Source organism: Panthera onca, chromosome C1 (assembly GCF_046562875.1).
Source record: "Panthera onca isolate mPanOnc1 chromosome C1, mPanOnc1 haplotype 2, whole genome shotgun sequence".
NCBI lineage: Eukaryota > Metazoa > Chordata > Mammalia > Carnivora > Felidae > Panthera > Panthera onca.
Genome location: NC_138346.1, coordinates 102,526,682 through 102,542,708, shown reverse-complemented (window position 1 = coordinate 102,542,708; position 16,027 = coordinate 102,526,682).

Genomic DNA, 16,027 nt, shown 5'->3' with positions numbered 1-16,027 from the left:
CTGGAGCCTGTTTCAGATTCTGTGTCTCCCTCTCTCTGACCCTCCCCCGTTCATGCTCTGTCTCTCTCTGTCTCAAAAATAAATAAACGTTAAAAAAAATTTAAAAAAATATACACTATAATCCTTAGAGAAATCACTGAAAACAGTGTAAAGAGGTATAGCTTAAAGGTCAATATAGGAAATAAGATGAAAAAATACTATATTAGCATAAATAAGGCAAGAAAGCAGTAGCAGAGGAACAAAAAAAGTGATAAAAGAAGGAAAATCAATGGGGAAACAGCAGACTTAAACTCACTATATTAGTAATTACATTAAATATAGTTTAACTCCAATGGAAATGCAGTTAACTCCAATGGAAATCTCCAATGGAGATTTTAGACCAGATTTTAAAAAAGTTTTTTAAGTTTGTTTATTTTTGAGAAAGAGAGAGAGAGAGAGAGAGCACATGTGAGCAGGGGAGGGGCGGAGAGAGAGAGAGACACAGAATCTGAAAGACAGCCCAATGTGGTACTCAAACTCACAGACTGCGAGATCATGACTTGAGCGGAAGTTGGATGCTTAACCGACTGAGCTCCCCAGGCACACAAGACCAGATTTTTTAAAAACCCAATTATATGATATCTACAAAACCCTCTGTATTTTAAATATAAAGACACAGATACGTTGAAAGCAGAAGGATATAAAATTATATAACACGAATGTAAGCAAAAGAAAGCTGGCATGTGGCTATTTTAATATCAAAGTAAATTACAAGATAAAAGGTTTTAGCTACAGATGAAGAGAGACTTCCCTATGATTTAAAAAAAAAAAAAAGGCTAGTCCAGCAGTCAAACATTGTGTCTGCACTTAATAACAGACATTTATACTTATAATAACTTGCACATAATAACAGAATATATATGAAGCAAAAGCTGATGGAAACAAAGGAAATATTCAAACCAACAATTGTACTACGAGATTTTAACACCCTCCCCTCAGTAATTGATAGAACAGGTAGACAAATGAATCAGCAAGAACATAAGATCTGAACACTGGCAACCAAGTTGACCAAGTTGACATTGATACAGCACTCTCTCCAACAGCTATAGAATACTCACTCTTTTTGTGTGCATGGCCAACAATGACCAAGACAGAGCTCACGCTGGCCATAAAATAAGTGGCAATCAATTTCAGAATACTGAAATCTTACATATGTTTTCTCATGTTGAAAAGGAGTTGTATCTGAAATCACAAGAAATAAGATCTCTAGCAATGTTCCAGGCATTTGAAAATCAAATGGCCTTTAAGCTAGACCTCTTTACAGTGTATTTCTAATAACCCATGAGTGAAAGAGGGTATCACAAGAAAATGACCAAACATTTCATATGGGACAATAACAAACATCACAGTATTTTAAAATGTGTGCGATATAGCAAGAGTGGTGCTTAGAGGAAAATTTATACCTTTAAATATTTATATTAGAGAAGAAAAAAAAATCATGCATAAATTTTCCACCTTAAGGACCAAAAAAAAAAAAAAAAAGAAAAAGATATAAAAGAAAGTAAAATAAATATAAGGACAGAAAATAATGAGATACAAAGCAAACAGTAGAGAATAGTGATAAATCCCAAATTTGGTCCTTTGAAAATATTAATAAAATTGGTAAGCCCTCAGAAAGGCAGATCGAGAGAAAGGAGAAGTCATGAGGTACCAACCTTAGAAATGAGCAACGAGATATCACCACAGATCTGACATTACTAAAAGAGTAATGAGAGAATATTACTGGCAAGTTTATGCCAATCAATTAAACAACTTAGATGGAAAAGGTGAACTGATTGAAAAAGACAACTTGAAAAAAAGACACAAGATGGAGGAGGGTGTCTGGATGGCCCTGTATCTGCCAAATAAATGGAATTTGTTTTCAAAATCCTTTCCAAGGGGAAAAAAAAAACCCTCCAGACTCAGGTAAATTCATAAGTCACTTCTAGCAAACACTTAGGAAATAGTGTCAATCTTACACAAACTCTTTCAGAAAGTAGAGGAATAGGCTTCACTTTCCAATTTATTTTCTGAGGCCAGTATTACTCTGCATTACCAAAATCAGACAGAGCTATTGGAGAAAAGAAAACTTCAGGTCAGCATTTCGCATGAACATACACACAAAAATGCTTAACAATAGTTTAGCAAGTTGAATCTGGCTATAGGTACAAAATAGCATATACCAAGTGGAGTTGAAACTCAAGAATACAAAAATCCATCCGTGTAATTTATTACATTAATAGGAGTAAAAGAAAAAAAACACTTGATTATTTCAAATGCAGAAAAAAAAATGGATAATATTCAACATCCATTCAGGTTAAAGCCTCTCAATGAAGTAGGAATAAAAGGGAATTTTCCCATCTGATGAAGAGTTTTTCAAAAATCCTACAGCTAACATTCTCCTTACGGGGAAAAAAACTGAAGACATTTCCCCCCAAACTGGGAACAAAAACAAGGATGTCTGCTCTCAGCATACATATTCAATATTTTACTGGAGGTCATAACCAGTACAATAGACAAGAAAATGATATAAAAGGTATAATGATTGAAAAGGAAGAAGTAATTGGTCTTTATTAGCAGATAACATGACTGTCTACGTTCTGCGTTCATGGATCAAAAGAATCAGTACTGTTAAGATATCAGTCCTCCTCAAATTAATATGTGGATTCAAAGCTATCTAGTCAAATTCCCGTCAGGTCCTCCTGTAGAAATTGACAAGCTGATTAAAAAGTTCATAAGGAAGTGCAAAGAACCTGGTGTAGCCAAAACAATCTTGAAAATAAAGCTGAGGAACACAGTTGGAAGACCTATGCTAGTCAATTTCAAGGCTTACCGTAAAAATACATTATCAAGACAATGTAGTATTGGCATTGGCATATACTAAACAAAATGAAAATTGATGAAACTGAAAGGAATATCCAGAATCAAACCCACCTGCATAAAATCAATTGATTTTCAGTAAAGTCACCAAACAATTTAATGAGTGGAAAGAAAAGGTTTTTGGACAAATAACGTTGGGGGAAGAAACCAGTAGAAAATATATTTTAAATATTTAAAAAAATTTTTTTTAACTTTTGAGAGAGAGAGAGAGAGAGAGAGAGAGAGAGAGAGCGCTGAGTGCGAGTGGGGGAGGAGCAGAGAGAGGGGAGACACAGAATCCCAAGCGGGCTCCAGGCTCCGAGCTGACACGGGGCTCCAACTCACAAGCCTCGAGATCATGACCTGAGCTGAAGTCGAACTCAACTGACCGAACCTCCCAGGCGGCCCACCAGTATAAAATGTATTTAAAAAACCCTTACCCTTCCCTTTTCACACCGTTTTAAAAATGTTAATGAGGTTGATTAGAGACTGCAACATCAAAACTAACGTTAAAAAGTTTCTAGGGAAGAAACCAACCAAACGACAACACACAACAACAGCAAAACTTTGAAGCCTGGAGGCAGAGTGTTTTTAGAGAGGCCACAAGAAGCGCTATCCATAAAAGATAAAAGTTGACAGAATAGATTTCATCAAAATTAGTAACTTCTGTTAATCAAGAGCTACTGTTAAGAAAATACAGAGCTGACTGAGAACAATGCCACGTCACATTATATGACAGCGATCTTGATTCTAGAATATAGAAATAACTCCTACCGATCAAGAATAAAAACACAAGCGTTTCAATAAAAATGGAAAATCCTTGGATAGTCACTTTAGGAAAGTGTAGGATGTACAGGGTTCAAATCCAGGTCTTCCTTTTTACCCCCGAAAGCCCATGCTTTTAAACCCTTCTATGTTTGGGACTTGGCCCCGAGCTTTGAACAAAGTCTGGCGTCCATCATTCCATCCATCCATTCACCTAGCCATCCATCCATATCTAATCAACATTCGAACACTGCCGGCGAGGTCCTCAAGTACCTCACAGTTGGAAACAGGAACAGAGGGGTCAGCAAGTGAAATCCCAGAGATGCCTACTGGAATAAAGGCAGGCCCTGGGGGGTCTGAGGGCACAGAGGAGTGCTCCCACCTGTTGGTCGTTCCTGGGAAGCTTTCAGTGGAGACGTTCCCCTTAAGATTGTTCCCCTCCGTCGTCTTGGGTCCCCATGACGTCAGGGCTAGACATCGTGATCTTCCCCGAGGAGGGAACGGTTACACAATTTCTGGGTGGGCAGGTGGACCAGACGGGACAAACTGGGGCTGCTCTCCTTCCCCCTCTCTATGTCCTATTCCGTCATCCAGAAGCCAATGTGTATTCGCCAGAGGACATTGCCCTTCCTTCCCACTGAACGATGAACAGAAGAACTGAGAAATTGATCCCAGATACCTCAGGAGCAATCCATCGGTTTCTCCACCTCTCCTGCCTGCTCCGTCTGCAGCTGAGCCATGTGGGAGGTACAGAGAGGACCACGGGGGACCCCCTCCGAGATCCTCTGCTTCAGCACAGGAACCAAGGCATATGCTTCTGAACACTATTGAGGAGGAATACTGTTGGATGAGAATGAATAGAAGCAAACAGGGAGGAAGGGGTCTTCGAGGCAGGCAGATGCAGTTTGGAGGGCATCCTGGAGGAGATGGGGCTTGAAAAGAAAGAGGAGGAGGATTTGGATGGGAGGAGGGGCATGGGGGGCATTCTGTGACATGTCAGACACACTCATGTCAGAAATAATTACTAATAACAAACTGTTACTAACATTTGTGGAGCGCTTCTGAATTTTTTTCCCCAGTCATTGAGGGAGGTAGGTGCCTTACATGATGCCCATCGTATCATCATGGGGCGGGGGCAGATAGAGGGGTCAACCGAGCAAAGGCATTTTGTGCTCTATAGCAGCTCAAGGTGGTCCCCAGCACTGGCCCCACCAGCATATGCACACACGCAGGCGTGCCCATGGTCTAAGTCCAAGATCGAGTCTCCTATAATTCCTTAGCCCCGATCCTGTTCATCAGTGCGAATTGGTAAGTAGGCAGACCTGTTGGGCAGCATCTATTTACTTGAGCCTACAAAGGAAAGGGTGCAGGAGGGGCAAGCTGGTGGAGAAGCCCTGCCACCTCTCTGGCACCTGCTGGGGCCCAGCACCAAGCTTGCAAAATACCTAAAAGGGCTGACCTACTGCCCATAACCTTGCTGGGAGACACAGCTCGCACGGACGAACCACTTGAACAGCTGGTATGAGTCCCCATAGCACATTAATGTGACACAATGCTCACCGCGTTGCGTGGACCTTGTGTTCCTCAAATGGTGAGCTGGGAGCCCTGGGCTGCTGCAGAGGGACCGTGGGGCCACCCCGGGGGTGTGGCAGGATGGCCGAGCAGGTGGGGCCCCGGCCCTCTTCCCTGCTCCAGCCAGATCTGTTCCGCATATAATGCACTTCAGGTAAGATTTCATTCCAACTTACTCTATTGTGTAAGAAAATATTGCTGGTATGGGAATGCAAGCTGGTGCAGCCACTCTGGAAAACAGTGTGGAGGTTCCTCAAAAAACTAAAAATCAAGCTACCCTACGATCCAGCAATTGCACTACTAAGCATTTATCCACGGGACACATGTGTGTTGTTTCGAAGGGACACATGCACCCCATGTGTATAGCAGCGCTATCAGCAATAGCCAAAGTATGGAAAGAGCCCAAATGTCCACTGATGGATGAATGGATAAAGAAGATGTCCCCCAGGGAGGGGGACAAAACAGAAGAGGCTCATAAATATGGAGAACAAACTGAGGGTTACTGGAGGGGCTGTGGGAGGGGGGATGGGCTAAATGGGTAAGGGGCACTAAGGAATCTACTCCTGAAATCATTGTTGCACTATGCCAACTCTTTGGATGTAAATTAAAAAACAAAAAACAAACAAACAAAACCAAAAACCTAAAATGGTCAGAAAAGAAAGAAAAAAAAGAAAAAGAAAAGAAAATATTGCTGGTAGAGTCCATCGGAAGCACTGGCGTCGATCTGTGTTACTGGCTGTGGGGCTCCAGCAGGTGCTCAAGGAATTGGGGACCTGAGAACATGGCACCGTGGGGAGCTGTCATTGCAGATGGTGCCCCAGAGGACGGGTCCGGCTAAGGGAGCCATCAAGCGCCCTCACGGCCAGCTCAAGAAGTGCCAACTCCCATCAGAAACGCTGCACTCTCACCCCCGCCCCCCGCGAAAAAGTCCTAACCGAATTGTCACCTGGAGGCGCCTTCCCTTGTGACGGTCCTGGGTGCCGGGAACTGAGGCTTTGGGGGAAAGCCCAGAAGTGCTCACAGAACTGAAGATCTCACCTTTTTTTTGTCCAGACGGGAGCCAAGATAACGGGCCTGGACCGAGGGCCAGCCTCGATCCAGATGGAAATCGCCCTGCTCTGTTCCTTAGTCAGGAACCCCACCCTGCCCAAAGGGAGCCCTGGTCCCCGCTTCCCCCCGGGGGCACTGTCGGAAGCACCTGCCGCCTCACTCCCTGTCACTTGTCAACTTCAGAGCAATCAGTCTGCTACTTAACACTTAACAGGCAAAGCACTCCGGCGGCTGCCTCCGATTTGTCTTTGTTAGCGCTAACAGGAGGTGGGTGCGGAGGTCTCATTGTGCCGGGCTCCCCGCCGATGCCGCACCTGGGGCCACGGTGCAATCACTCAGGCCCTCCGCAATCACCCAGCAGATTCTCACCTAGCAACGAAATTCAGCTCTAAGGAGCTGGCATGCCAGGGAACCTCCGGGAAGAAACCCCTCTCTGCTGCTGCTGTCTCCCCAACGTGCGGATCGTGGGCACAAATATAGATTAGTGAGTCTGCTTAATAAACGCTGGCTGTGCTCAGAGCTGGGGATGGTGTGGGCAACAGACCATGACCCTACCGTCAGCGCCTAGTTGACGAGAGGCAGACACATCCGCAGATAATCCCCAGCAATGTTGGAGGTGCTGGAATAGAGGTGGGCACTCAGCCTTGTTACAGAGGAGATCTCATCTCCCCCTGCCTGGGGTGGTCAGAAAGAGTCTCCAGGATTGGGACTTGGGAGGGTAGCCCAGGCCGTCAAAGGGCAAGAGGTGGGGCACAAAGGTTGCAGAAGGGACACTAGCTAAGGAAGCAGAGTGTGCAAAGGCCCAGGGGTGAGGAAGAGCGGGCTGAGCTAGGGGAACCGCAGGCGGATTGGCCTGGCTGGAATATCACTGAATGTACCATGTAGCCATTAGGTAACTCATTACCTGCTTCCCTTGTTCTCTCTTATGGATCACCCACACTTTCCTTGACATCCATCCGATGACCTATTATTTACGTATCATCCATCCACCCATCCAACCATCCATCCAACCATCCATCTCTAGAAGTCTTCATGTCATGATGCAAAGCAGAATTGCCTCCAGAGCACTCTCTTGGCTCATGGGGTAGCAGATGCTTCACTCTTAGAGGGAAGTGCTCCTGCCTTGGGTACAAAGGTCTCCCAGCATTTCTAACAAGCACACAGCCCAGGGAGAGACAAAAGAGATCACAAACACTGCAGCCTATGATTTTATTAAATCACAGATCTGTTTCACGGTCAGGTCCCGGGACCGGACATGAAAAGGGTGGAATCAACTTCAGAGGGCCAGACCCGTTACTGAGGATTTGCTGTTGATGTGACCATGACCTTGGGACTAGCCTTCTCCTAACTGTAAGCTCCATGGAGGCAGGAGGGGTCTGTCCATCTATTACAGTTAGGGTCCATATTGCAAACTCAGTGAACGCATTAGGATGAATGAATGTATAAGGAGCCGTGGGCAAGCTACTGAGCACTTTTGTTCCAGGCCTGCCCCACCCGGGACGCTGGTGCTGCCCTTAGAAACCACGCAGGGCCTGGGTCTCACTGACAGGTCACATGTGTTCATACAGGTCCGGCCTTAGAGAAGAGCTGAGCCACATACGACTGGCACGAGTGGGCAGGATCCGTAACTTCTCTGGGGCTGAGTTTTTTCAACTGTAAAATGGGATCAATCATATGTGTTTGTGGGATCAAATGATATTGTGGAGTTTCGGGAATTACAAAGTCCCACACTGACAATAGTGATTGTTAGTACATTTTATACGTGGATACAGTATTTCTACATATATTATGTATATTTGCTTCTGTCAAGGAGGAGGAAAAGTTTCAGAACCTATCAGACACTTTTAGGCTTGTGACCTCACTCCTTTCAGAATTGTCTCCTTAGAATACTGGGAAAATCTATGGTTTTTTATTTTTATTTTTATTTATTTTTAATTTTTTAAAATGTTTATTTATTTTTGAGAGAGAGACAGAGTGTGAGTGGGGGAGGAGTGGAGAGAGAGAGAGACACAGAATCCAAAGCAGGCTCCAGGCTCTGAGCTGTCAGCACAGAGCCCGACGCGGGGCTCGAACCCACGAACCGTGAGATCATGACCTGAGCTGAAGTCGGACGCCTACCGACTGAGCCACCCAGATGCCCCTATGTTTTTTATTTAAAGAGCATTTCCTTTATAACCTACAGAGCAAAATATTTCTAGAACAGTGCCCAGAATTTCGCCATCAAAGATTAACTTTTTAGGCAAAACCCTTAAGAAAGCTTTTTCAGTCTGATGCAAGTATCCTTCCTGGAGGGCTGCCTGTTGGGTTTTATAAGCTAACAACTGGGAGTGCGTGTGTATGTGTCATAAGAGGTGAGGGGAAGGTGCGAGGGAGAGACAGCCAAAAGTCAGCTAGAAGAACGGTGTCCTGTGAAAATGGATTCATTTCACCACTAAAGTGCATGTCTTTTTTTTTTCATTTTTAAAAATTAAAAAACAATTTTTTTTTTTAGAGACAGAACAGAGCTCAAGCAGGGGAGGGGCAGAGAGAGAGGGAGACACAGAATCCGAAGCAGGTTCCAGGCTCTGACCTATCAGCACAGAGCCTGACACGGGGCTCGAACTCACAAACTGCGAGATCATGACCTGAGCTGAAGTCGGACCCTTAACTGACTGAGCCACCCAGGTGCCCCCCCCCCTTTTTGTTAAATGTTTATTTATTTATTTTGAGAGAGGGAGAGAGAGAGAGGGTGAGCGGGGGGGGGGCAGAGAGAGAGGAAGAGAGAGAATCCCAAGCAGACCCCCCACTCTTAGTGCAGAGCCAGATATGGGGCTCGATCCACGAACTTCGAGATCATGACCTGAGGAGTTCGACATTTATGGACTGAGCCAACCAGGCGTCCCTAAAAGGCATTGTCTTGATGAGCAAAGCAGATTAAGCAGTTCAAACACCTTCAGTGGATTCTTCACAACCTATTCCCCATGCCCGCCTTGGGATCTAAAGAATTCCTATAAGGAAGCTCAGGTAGGCAAAGGCCTTCAAAGGAGCTGGTAGGAGCCATTCTAGGTCCAGGACACCTGGATTAAATCAGGTGGGGCGTGGGCGTGGCCGTTGCTCCTTGGAGTTTGAGGCGGTGCCTGCATTAACTCCCTGGAGAAGCAGCCAGAAATGGAAGGAACAGAGCTGGCCCTCCCCCTGCCCCTGCTGCCCACTGTGGGGAGACCCCTATGCAAATTGCAAGATCCCCAGTGAGGGCCAGCCCTGTGTGCCAGAGGCCATCTGAACCCCTCCCTCATGGGGGGGGGGGTCTTTCTACACACTCTGGAACCCCCAAGAACAAATCAACCCCCCCCACCCCACCCCCGCCGAGCCCCGGTCCCTGCAGCCCCTTGGAAGCTGACTTTCCATCTCTGCTTCCTCTTTGAGGCCCTGGCTTCTTCGTCTCAGTGGTGTGGGGAATGACGACACTGTTGGTAACTGTCATTGATGGGGCCATGCCCACCCCCAACATAGTGGTCGTTGTCTGGATAAAACCCAGTGACACCAACCTTCTTAAACAAATGGGACAAACCGTGTCGTCTTTTTACTTCTTACTCAATTAGTCTGGTGGTCTGAAATCCAATCTGCTTGTGAGTATCATGGTAAAGGGGCATCTGAATTATGATGCCTGAAACCACCCCACCAACTCCCTCAGAGATTCTGATTTAATGTCCCGAGAGCTGCCAGAAGCTTCAAAAAGCTTCCCGAATAATTCTTATGTGCAGCCAGGGCTGAGAACCACGGAGTTAGCCCAACACACACACACACACACACACACACACACACACACACACACACACACACTGCTGTCTACAAAGCTTCAGACACACAAGCTATTTAGCTGGAATGGCTGTTCCTCTCTATTTCTTTCCTCTTGACTCCCTACATCTGAAGAATATTCCATTTTTTTGCATCTGTTATTTTATTTGATCCCCACCAGTGAGTTAGGAGGGAGACGCGTTTTAGCGGTAGAATGGACCCTTCCTCATAGGACTTTGGTCTTTCAGGATCATCTTTGAGCATGATCCCCTTGGCCTGGATAAGGGGAAAAGCAGGGTAAGCCCGGGGCCCTGTGCCCCGCACCCTGCCCCCAACCCCAGCGCTGACAGTTCAAATTGGGCGACTCATACTACTGTCAAACTTCAAGATATCTTTGTACCGAGCTCATCAGAAAGCAAACACTCAGGCACTTGAATAAGATAAGCAATTTGTGGCTTTGTAAAAAGTCAATGCAATTCAATTTAGACCTCTTTAAGGAGCACTACTGCCTCTCACATTTATTGTTTCCTTGTATAACCTGCTGCAAGAAGGGACTGCAGATTCGTCTTCTGTTTGCGAAGTGGGATGAAGTTGCTGCGATGAGTGACCTTCAAGAGCCACACAAAACTTACAAATGAAGCTGTCGCCGAGAAACCTCATTCTTGCCTCAGCTCGCAGCTTTCTTTCTTTATATAGCCTTGATGTTCCAAATGGCAGATTATAAAACTAGCTATTTTTTTCTTCCTAAATACAATGCTTTAATTTCTTGTCTTTTTTTTTTTCCTTTTTAACCAAGAGTGATGTTTCGAAAATGCAATCCCCGCTCTAATCTTTACCACTCCTGAAAGGGTCCATTTTTTTTTTAACCCACGAAAGCCTCTTTGGTGCCCAAGATGGGGTCCCTGGAATGTGCTTCTGTCTTCTTGGGCCGGATGTGGATTTCTTTTTCTGGTTTTGTTTTTTTCACTTTGTCACAGAACAAACTGCTCTTGGCTTCTCTTTACTTGCTCGTTTGTTGGTTTATTTAGAAAATGGGACCAGTTTAGTCCCACCTTGTCAGACAAGTCCAGGGCAAGTGTGAATAATAATAATAATAATTAGTAATAATAATAATGTTGTTGCTAATGATAGAGTATCTGCTCTGGGCCAGGCACTGTACTTGTTGTTCTGCATATGCTTTTTTTTAAAAAAAATTTCTGTTTATTTATTTTTGAGAGATAGAGCATGGGCAGGGAAGGAGCAGAGAGAGAGGGAGACACAGAATCCGAAGCAGGCTCCAGGCTCCGAGCTGTCAGCACAGAGCCTGACGCGGGACCTGAACTTATGAACCACAAGATCATGACCTAAGCCAAAGTCAGACACTTAACTGACTGAGCCACCCAGGTGCCCCACAGCATAAGCTTTTTTGTTTAATCCTTGCAACAACCCCATGAGGTAGGTATTACCAGCCGCGTTTTATTGATGAGGCTCAGAGAGATTATGTAATCTTCCCAAGGTTGCACAGCCAGTAAATGCCAAGGCCAGAGGTCAAGCCTATGCCTGGCTAAATCCTAAGCAAGACTTCATGGCTTCCGGGCCCCCCAGTGCTTCACATACATTATTTCCTCCTTCAATTCCTCACTCCTCAATTGTGAGAGCTTCTCAGGTGGGACTTTCTCCTATGAGAGTCTCTTCCTGGCCCATATCCCTGGGTCTTCAAAGCCACCCTATCTTGAAGGACTCATGGGAGAGGAAGGTGACACTTTTGAAGCTTTCCCTTTGTCTGCATTGTCCTTTCTATCTTAATTATAGGCTCCTGCAGGATTCTTAGTATCATAAGTTAATTGACGCGGTTTCACCCATATTAGAAGCTTCCTTTCCTCTCTTTCGTCACCTTCGTGGAAACCCCATCAACAGCTCCCTTGCCTCCGGCCACTCTGGCTCACTCTTGGCCCTAAGAAAACCATGGGGGTTGTAGGCACACGCCAATGCAGTCCCTGGGGACCAGAGGAGTCTGTGGCCATACATTTCCTTTTCTTCTTTTTGACTCAATCATCCTGGAACTGGCTCCAACATGACAGAGGCGAAAAGGTCCCCCCACCATCTTCCCAGAACACCAGGATATTCAAAGACTGAAGCACCCCACATTCACAAGGAGTTCAGTGTGTTAGAATACGATTACCAGTGAGGAGAAGCACAGAAAATGCTGGATTGTGGATTTCTGTCTGCTCTTTCTTCTCGTATCTTTTGTTTGGACTGAACATAGACCCAGGTACCTCTGACTCAGCTGCAGAACTGAACCTCACTCTTTATCCACATCCTCACTCGTGGGGGCCACCGCTCCCCGCCCCGTCGGGGGGCTGACACCGCCTTCCATTTTCTTCACAGCTTCCCCCCACCCCACCCCTGCTCTCCCCAGATCCTATTTATCATGAGCGTCTAGTTGCCATTGTTTTGTTTTCATTGCATTTATTTTCAAGGTTACTTTCTGTTTAGGGAAGATAATGTTTGTTTTCCATAAAGGATAGTGATCTAAAGTTTTAATTTTTAAAAATCGTACTTAGGCAAGAATAGGCAGTCCTATTAAAAAATACAAAGATATTCTTATGCAGGTATTAGGAGGAAGTGAAAAGAGTAGTGCAGAGGGTACAGAACTAAGGGTGGTGGCAGTTGGGGCCAGGTGGATGTGCTGGGGTCGGATGAGCAGGGAGTTAGAGGGAGGAATCTTGGGGATGCACTCTTTCCCTGGGAGCCTGGCTGGCTCGCATGTGACTCCAGCCCAGCCCCGGGCACAGATGTGGGAAACTGTCATGTATGCGGCACCTCTGAATTCTGGAGCCGGGATGGTTCCTGGCCATTTGGAGGGCTCCTCCTCAAGACAGACATCGGACTTGGTGCCTTCCCTGGGGTTTACAATGATAGGGGCCTTGAGTATGAGTTGTACAGGGCTCTGGGAAGCCCGAGTAACCTCTGTCTTTTTGCCCTTCAGAGCCCATGACTGAACTGCTATGGGGTTCGTCAATGGGGGGGTCTGTGATGGCGGTCACATGGGGGAGCAGGCCATAGGAAGAAGGAAGGGAAGGCCAAGCTGTCCTCCGGAACCTCACACTTGAAAGACTTGCATGTTGAGCTGATGAACTGGAAGGAGAAATTTCAAGAAGGAAAAGTAAATCAGTGTGAGAGGGGCATTCAAAGTAGAGCCAGGATACAAACACAGGGGCGTACAGAGGCTGTGTTTTTCCCATGTGGGTCCATAACAACTTGTCAGTTTTGGGCCAATCAAAATAACCATCACCCTGGGAAAATCGGTTTGCCAGATGTTGATAAAGTAGTTGTTGTCTGGACAGGCCAAGTGCGGAGGGAGGCTGCGTCGGCAGCAGGTGGGTGAGAGGACAGCTGAGTGGAGTAGCTGGAGGAGGTAAGAGGGACAAGCGAGGAGATGAGAGAAGCTCATAGACTGTGGGCATCTATGCCCACATAGAGGGAGGGGGCCTTGCCCCAGTCCCTGGGTCAGACACCATCCACCGTCTTCCTAATGCCTGTTGATGTCTCTTCCTGGCTAACAGAATCCGAATCTAATTTTGATCAGCGGTTTGCGCAGGCAATGCAACACGACTGGCCTGTGCCAGTCACGACGATTCTATGTGCCACTTTCCTAGATGCTCCTCTAGCTGGGGGAGGGACCTACCACGGAGTGGTGGCTCTGAAGAAGCTTTACTCTCCTGGCGAAAAGTTCAGATGTGGCTGGCGTTCTTTCAACCTTCTGTCTTTTTTCTGCCTTGAGCCCGGCTGTGGTTCCTAGACATTGTGTGGCCCTGATGTGGCAAGGCAAGCACATCCAGGGATGGCGGAGCGGAATGGTAGAACGAGATTGGGATGATGTCACTGGGCAGCTGCCCCAAACCCAGAGCAGCTCACCTCTGGATTTCTCCTTACGTGAGATGATAGCCAGCGGTTACTGTCTTTACTGCTGAAGCTTGTCAAATGTTGTATTACTTGCAGCAGAGACAGCAGAGCCCCACTGAGGGGTCCCAAGCTGCCCAAAGTCACAGTGTTGATCATAGGTCTCCTTCAACAGATTTTAGGCTGTTTCTTGACACCCTCCACCCCTCACTGCAGGACAAACCCTCACGGCCAGCCTAGTCTAGGCCTGTCCCACTCGCCCCCTTCTCAATTTCAGTGCTCCCCCCTAGCTGGTTCTGTCTAGTATAGCTTTCCCAAATCCAATTTTTCTGCACATCATCTCCCCACCCCCACCCTCATCATGGACCACAGTGGAGGCAGATTTAAAGGCAATGCCCTCTGCTTGAAGTCACCGTCCTCTCCCTGACTGGGTGTACCCAGCTTGTCTCCTCACTGCACCAACCCCCATGATGACTATCCTTCTATCAGGTTTGGGCACCTCCATCCTCTGCCTTGATTCTTCCCCGCCTCTTCCATTTTCACTGGTGCTCATTCTATGAGTCCCGCCTCCTCCTTGAGGCCCACTCTGATGGCCTGTGGTCCTAACTCTCAGGATTAGATTTTTGGGCATGAATTCTTTCTGTCTTAGCTCTTTATCTTATATTGTCTTTTAAATTTTTTATTAGCACTTCTCTGGGAGGAAGGCCTGGTCTTCTGCATCGTTGGACTGCTTTACAATTGCTAAGTCATGACACAGAGTTGGTGCTCAAAAGTACTTGGAAATTATACGATTTTATAGCATGTTCTAAAGTAACGTGTTAACGTTAAAGTGGCACATTAGTTAATTTGTAAAATTTGGAAAAGTTAAACAAAACTTCCAAACTGTAATATCAACACCCATGGAAATCTCTATTGGCATTTGGGCGTGTTTCTTCTTAGCAGTTATTCTTCCAAAAATTGAAATAATACTAACACACTGATTTATTGGTAAATCTCTACTGTGGGAAGAAGTAAAACTATGTACAGATGGTACAATCTCGTACATAGAAAATACTAAGGAATCCGCAAAACGACTGTGAGAACTGATGAACAAGTCCACAAGGTTGCAGGTTAGGAGATCAATATACAAAAATCAATTGTAATTCTATACACCAGCAACAAACAATTGGCAAATGCCATTAAGAACCAATTCCATGTGCAAAAGTGTCAAGAATAAAATACTTGGGAATAAATTGAACAAAGTGCAAGACTTGTACTCTGAATACTACAAAATACTTTGTAAAGAAATTAAAGAAGACTTAAGTGGAAAGATGTCCCATGTTTATGGATAGGAAGGCTCCATATTTCTTAGATGGCTATATTCCCCAAGCTGATCTGTAGGTTGAAGGTAAACAATTCAACCTACGGATCAGAATCTGTATCAGAATCTGGGATCAGAATCCCAACTGGCATTTTTTTTTTTTTTTGCAGAAATTAGAGTGTTGATTCTAAAATTCATATGAGAATGTAAGAAACCCAAGCTAACTAAAAACTATCTTGAAGAACAGATTTGGAGGACTCACCACTTTTTGGTTTCAAAACCTACTACTAAGCTATATAATCAAGAGAATGTGGTATTGGCATAAATACGGACATATAGAGCAGTGGAATAAAACTGAGATGAAAAAAAAAACCTTCACACTTATGGTCATTTGCTTTTCAATAAGGACACCAAGATAGTTCAGCTGGAAAAGAATTTTCAACAAATGGTGTTGGAACAACTGGAAAGCTACTTGCAAAAGAAAGAATGAAGTTGGGTTCCTTCCGTATACACAAAACTCAATATGGATCAGATATCTCAATTTAAGAGCCAAAATTATAAAACTTGTTGAAGGAAAAACATAGGAGTAAGTCTTCACAATCTTCTCTAAGAAGAGAAAGCCTTCTTAGATACAACATGTAAAGAAAGCACAAGCGAGAAAAAGAAAAACTAGATAAATTTGACTGAATCAGAGTTAAGGACTTTTGTGCTGCAAATGATATCACAAAAAGGAAAAGGCAACCCACAGAATGGGAAATTTGCAAAGCATGTATCTGATGAGTGGCTTGTATCCAGAATATATAA